This window comes from Triticum urartu, chromosome 7A (genome assembly GCF_056163025.1).
Source record: "Triticum urartu cultivar PI428250 chromosome 7A, HENAU_Tu73, whole genome shotgun sequence".
NCBI classification, from domain to species: Eukaryota; Viridiplantae; Streptophyta; class Magnoliopsida; order Poales; family Poaceae; genus Triticum; species Triticum urartu.
Window position 1 is genome coordinate 261,640,567 of NC_141879.1, and position 5,972 is coordinate 261,646,538.

Genomic DNA, 5,972 nt, shown 5'->3' on the forward strand with positions numbered 1-5,972 from the left:
GTGTCCTGTGCCTCGTTGTTGGCGCCGCGGGGCCTCGGCGTAGCAGGGCCTCGTCGATGCCAGCGGAGGGGGGACTCGTCGGAGCCGGCATTGTCCTCTGCCTCGTCCTCGGTCTCGCCAAACAGCGCCTCGCCCGCTTCATCGCCCTCTTTTCTAGCCTCTTTGTAGGCGGCCGCAGCCTCCGCCATCCGCATGCGCTCCCGCCAGCGCTCGAGGCGGCCCTTGCGGGCGGAGCGGTATGAGTCGAGCAGCGCCTCCTGCTCCGCCCGCTCCGCGGCGATCTGCTCCTCCGCCTGCAGATGCTCCTGGAGGAGATGGTGGTTGTAGGCGGCGTCGGCCTGCGCCTCCCGGTACTGCTCCTGATGCATCTGCCTCACACTGTCCATATATTGGGCACAAGCCTCGCCGATGGTCATGGTGCAATGCACCGACGAGGATGGCGCGGAGGAGGGGGTTAGCGCCGGATCGTCGACTACCATGTTCTCCATTGGGATGTCGTCGTCCTCCGCTACCTGTCGGCCAGGCGGTCGATAGCAATGGCTGCCATCTCCTTGTGGTCCGTCGTCCGCCCGTTCCGAAGAGCGCTGGAGCGCGAGGAAGCCATGGTGGGCAGTAGTGGTGTGGACAGGAGATAGGGAACGGATGCGGATGACTGCGGCTATGGCCGGCGCAACAGTTTATATAGCAATGGTGGGCGGGCGGAGGGACGGACGTGTGGCTCCGGAGTAGCCACCTCGGCAACCGTGTATCATTAATGTGGGCAGCAGATGGACGGACGGACGGCACTTGTGTCATTTGAAGGCGGAGCAATCGCCTGCACCGGGAAGCGGGGCGGGCGGCGCTGACTGTTTTGGCAAAAAGCACGCGCGGGCGAGGAGATGACTTTAATTGGAGAGGATGACAATGGGGACCCACCAGGTCCATAGCCTCACGTACGCAAGTGCCTCCTTATTATATATATATATATATATGTATAAAACTATACTCCCTCCGTCTAGGTGAATAAGTCATATTAGAAGGTGCATCATGACCTAGGTGCAAGCAGATTGGTGGAAAAGAAGAATATTTCTCTCTTCTAAACACACCATTTAATCACAGCAGTTAAGAGGATGCCTTATTAGCTACCCATGCAGGCCATCATAATTCATAGCATGCAAAGCGCTTTTATTTCTTCCCTAATAACCGCATGGACGTGCTGCATGCATTGGTCCTTGCCCGAGAAAAAAAAGGGAGGAAAGGGGTTTCCACGGGAGACAACGAGACAGAGGTGGAAGCGCTCGCTGGAGTTATTTATTTTGCTTCCCCTGGTTTCCCGACATCACGGTCCCACACCATTGTCAACCTATGTAGTACTAGTCAATAAACGAGAGAATTGCACAAGAAGCGGCCGACAGCTGGGACCAAGCAGCTCGAGCAGTATTTGTGTTTTTGAGGTGTGAGCACTACAGAGTTTTTCGATGTTTAGCCCAGATATTAATTTTTCTCCTCTGAACAACAACGAAAACATCGCTGCATGTATTAACCGGGCGGGTTGTGGCCCGTCTAGCCCAGGCCAGATATCCAGCCCAGATATTAATTTTTTTCAAGCTTAAAATGGCTAGCCCAGCTATACTTATTTTAGGAATACCCAGGCAAGGTCAAGTTGTTATTCTCCGCCCCGCTGGGCTGCAAATCTTTCCTAGGAGGGATGCATTAGGCTTAACAAGAAGATGGGTTTTAAGAAATAATAAATGGGATGTAATTATAAAAACTGGGCAGTAACTATAAAAAAATGCACCAAACACGTGATTACTTTATAAAATATTATTTTTGGATATTGAAAATTTTAATTTCATTAATTGTTGCGAGCGCAATGTTTCGTTGGATTTTTACGTAATATAAATTTATATTGAAATTGTATTTAATCTGACTAGAAATTTCAGGATAAAAATATTTCAGATCCCATCAAGATGTGGGAAATTTTATTGAATTCTGTTTTGAACGGTTGGTTCAAATGGGCTATACTTTTAACAAACTGTAAATGGGCTATAGTAAATTCCATTAGAATTCAAATGGGCTACACATTCTTACAAATCTCAAATGAGCTATAAGTTCTCTGCCACACACTTCTGGCCTTACTAAGTTGACGCGTCCCCTAAAAAAACAGAGTTGACGCGTATGCAAGGCTTTGTCAACTTATAGTCAACACACGGTTCTAGTAGCAGTGGCCGTTGGATGTCCATCCAACGAATGCCGTGCTTCTTCTTCAATCTCGGATATTCTAGCTTCACCCGCCCAAAAAATGATTCCTCCCCCTGACATCTGGGGCGCACCATTTCGGAAGCTGACCTGTGGGCCTACTAAGTTGATGTACCAAGGGCTTTGTCAACTTAGTCAATATAAATGATTCTAGCTGCAGTGACCATACGATGTCCATCCAACAGCCATAGTGCTTCTTCAACCTCTGGTCTTCTTGCTCTAGCCGCCCAAAGCAGCGCCGGTCGTGCCGCCTGCTCTTGCCTCCCGTGGCCAGCTGTGCTGCCATGGAGGCCTCACCGCCCCCTACTATTCCCACCGCTGGCCAGGCCCTATGGCGACGGCAGCCTCACACCGCAGCCGAATGAGTGAACCCTCATACTCCTCTCCGCGTGGGCATCCACTGTCGCGTCTTCACCGGCTCCGCGCCGTCCCCTTCCTAGGCCTCGCCGTCATCCACCGCCCTGGTGCTCTCGGCGCGGCGTGGTCAACGTGGAAGGAACGACTTCCATCGGACGTGGACTGTACGTGGAGAGGCTGACAGTTGGATCCACGGTGGCAGCAAGGAAGTGCCTCCTTATTACGTGGAAAATAATGATTCCTCCACCTGACAGCAGGGACCCACCGGACGGGCCACCAGTATTTTGCAAAAAAAATCGTTTCCCCCTGACTACCGGGACCCACCGGACGGGCCACCATATTTCGCGAAAAAAACATTCCCCCCGCTATCAGCTTGGACCCACCGGAAGTGCCTCCTTATTACGCACAAATAAATGAATACTCCCCCGGCTAGCTGGGACCCACCTTGCTGGGAGGCTGACTTGTGGGCCTACTAAGTTGACGGGGACGAAGGGCTTTGTCAACTTAGTCAGTATGAACAATATGTATGATGTCCATCCAACGGCCGTAGTGCTTCTTCAACCACTGGTCTTCTTGCTCCAGCCGCCCAAAGCAGCGTCGGTCGTGCCGCATGCTCCTGCCTCCCGTGACCGGCTGTGCTGCCACAGAGGCCTCACCGCCCCCTACTATTCCCACCGCTGGCCAGGCCCTGCGGCGACGGTAGCCTCACACTGTAACCAAACCAGTGAACCCTCGTAGTCCTCTCTGCGCGGGCTTCCACTGCCACGTCGTCCCCTTCCTAGGCCTCGCCATCGTCCACCGCCGTGGTGCTCTCCGCGCGGTGTGGTCAACGTGGTCAAGGAACGACTTCCATCGGAAGAGTACTGTACATGGAGAGGCTGACAGCTGGGTCCACGGCCACAGCACAGTTTTTTTTGTGATTTGCCAAGTAAGTCGCTTTGTCAGGCCTATTGGGCTGCAAATCTTTCAAGAAGAGGAGAGCTTTCATTCGGCTGGCCGAGAAAATGGCCCATCAGTAATGAGAAATGGGTTGTACATTTTAAAACACATCAAACCGGCAATTAGTTTCAAATATCTTTTTCTTCATTTCAAGATTTTAAATTACATTGATTTTTATGCGTGGAGAATTTGTTGGATTTTATATTGATATACATTTATTTTTAAAATCAGTTTGAATGTGAGTCAAAATTTCGGGATTAAAAACAGTTCGGACCGCACCGAAATATGCAAAATTTCGTATAATTTTTGAACCATTGCGACAATATGGGATGTAATGCTAACAAAAATAATATGGGCTCCAAAAAAACCTTAAGAATTAGCAAATGGGCTGTAAATTATTAGAAATAATGGCAGATGGGCTGTATGCTGTTTTCCACAGATTTGAGGCTTTCCTAAAAAAGGTTGACGCACTGACTGTTGGATGTCCATCCAACGGCCGTCCTACTTCTTCAATCTCTGCTCTTCCTGCTCCAGCCACTCAAACAAGCCCCGGCGGGACTGCCTACTCCCTCCTCCTCGCGGCCGGCTGTGCTGCCGCGCAGGCCTCACCGCTCGACCGTACTCCCATCGCTGGCCTAGCCATCCCTCTACTCACCCACACCTGCTATTATTCTCTGGCGACAGCAGATGAACCAGTAAACCCTCGTACATCATACTCCCCTCCGCGTGGGAAACAACTGCCGAGTCTTCCCCGCCTTTGTGTCGTCCCCTTCCTAGGCCTCACCGTCGTCCACCGCCCTGGTGCTCTCGGCGCGGCGTGGTCAACATGGTCAAGGAACGACTTCCATCGGACGTGGACTGTACGTGGAGAGGCTGACAGCTCGGTCCACGGCCGTAGCAAGGAAGTGCCTCCTTATTACGTGGAAAATAATGATTTCTCCACATGACAGCTGGGACCCACCGGACGGGCCACTGTATTTCGCGAAAAAACGTTTCCCCCTGACTGCTGGGACCCACCAGCTACATCTTCGCATGCAAGGAAGTGCGTCCGGGCAAAAAACGATTCGCCCCCTGACTGCTGTGACCCACCAGCTACATCTCCGCATGCAAGGAAGTGCCTGACAGTCGGGACCCACCTGGTCGAAGCGTACGTAGCATTGTCATTCTAGTCGCAAATGTGTACGTACATACTGGTCGATGTTGAGGCGCACACGTGTCGTAGTAGAGGCGCGCACGTGTCGTAGGAGAGGCGCACACGTAGCAAGTACACGTACGTACAGCGGCCAGGGTGCAAGAAAGAAAATACGGCCACATATTTGTACATACGGGCGGGATCTCGAATGCCTACTTGCGCATACGTATGGCCAGGGCTCGTGTACATTGCTGGGTCAGAACGGAGAAACAGCGTCGTCATCGTGTTCATGGGGAGGCAACGGAATGTGTCGTGTTCATGGGGAGGCAACGGAATGCGTCGTGTTCAGTGGGAGCCACCGGCTGGGTCGGAACGGAATGCGTGGTCGTGTTCATCGGGAGGGCTTGGACGGAACAGGCGATGGAAACGAGGCCTGGCGTACCGCACAACGGAGGAAACAGACCTCCTATGTTTGGAACGGGGTCCTGTTGATCGGGAGGGGTCTGGCGTACCGCAAAACGGAGGAAACGGACCTCCTACGGTCGAACGGGGGTCCTGTTGATCGGGAGGGGTGTGGCGTACTGCAAAACGGAGGAAACGGACTTGTGTTGGAGTGCTACGGTAAAACGGGGGTCCTGTTCATCGGGGGGTGTGGCGTACCACAAAACGGGACTCCACGGGATACTGTTCATGTCCACCGTCGGCCCCTCCAGCCTCCACGAGCTACTGTTCATCCACCGTCGACCTCCTCCAGCCTCCACCTGCGACTGTTCATACACGGGCTCCTGTTCATCCAGCCTCCACCGCGTGCTACTCCACCGGCTACCATTCAACCAGCCCTCTCCACGGGCTCCTGTTCAACCACCCCTCCACAGGCTACTGTTCATCCTGCCCTTCACCGTCTACTGTTCATCCTGCCCTCCACGGGGTGGTCTTGTTCATCTAGCCCTCCACGGGGTCCTGTTCATCCATAGGCAACACCACGGGGTCCTGTTCACCCACCCCCACCGGGAACTGTTCATCCAACCCCCCCCCCTGCAACGCTCACTGTTCATCCAGAGGCAGCATCGATCGGCTTCAGTTAGCAGCAGTAGCGAAGGAATCGCTCGATCGGGTTCAGTTAACAGCCATCGATCGATTGCTCGGGTTCAGTAACGCGTAGCCTGCAGTGCAATCGCTCGGGTTCAGTGAGAGCCCAACACCTCGCTCAGGTTCAGTTAGAGCCAACGCCTCACACACACGCGCGTACGTGTACGAGAGAAACGCGCATCGCTAGGCCCCCGACCTCCCACCGTAACCGGGAACT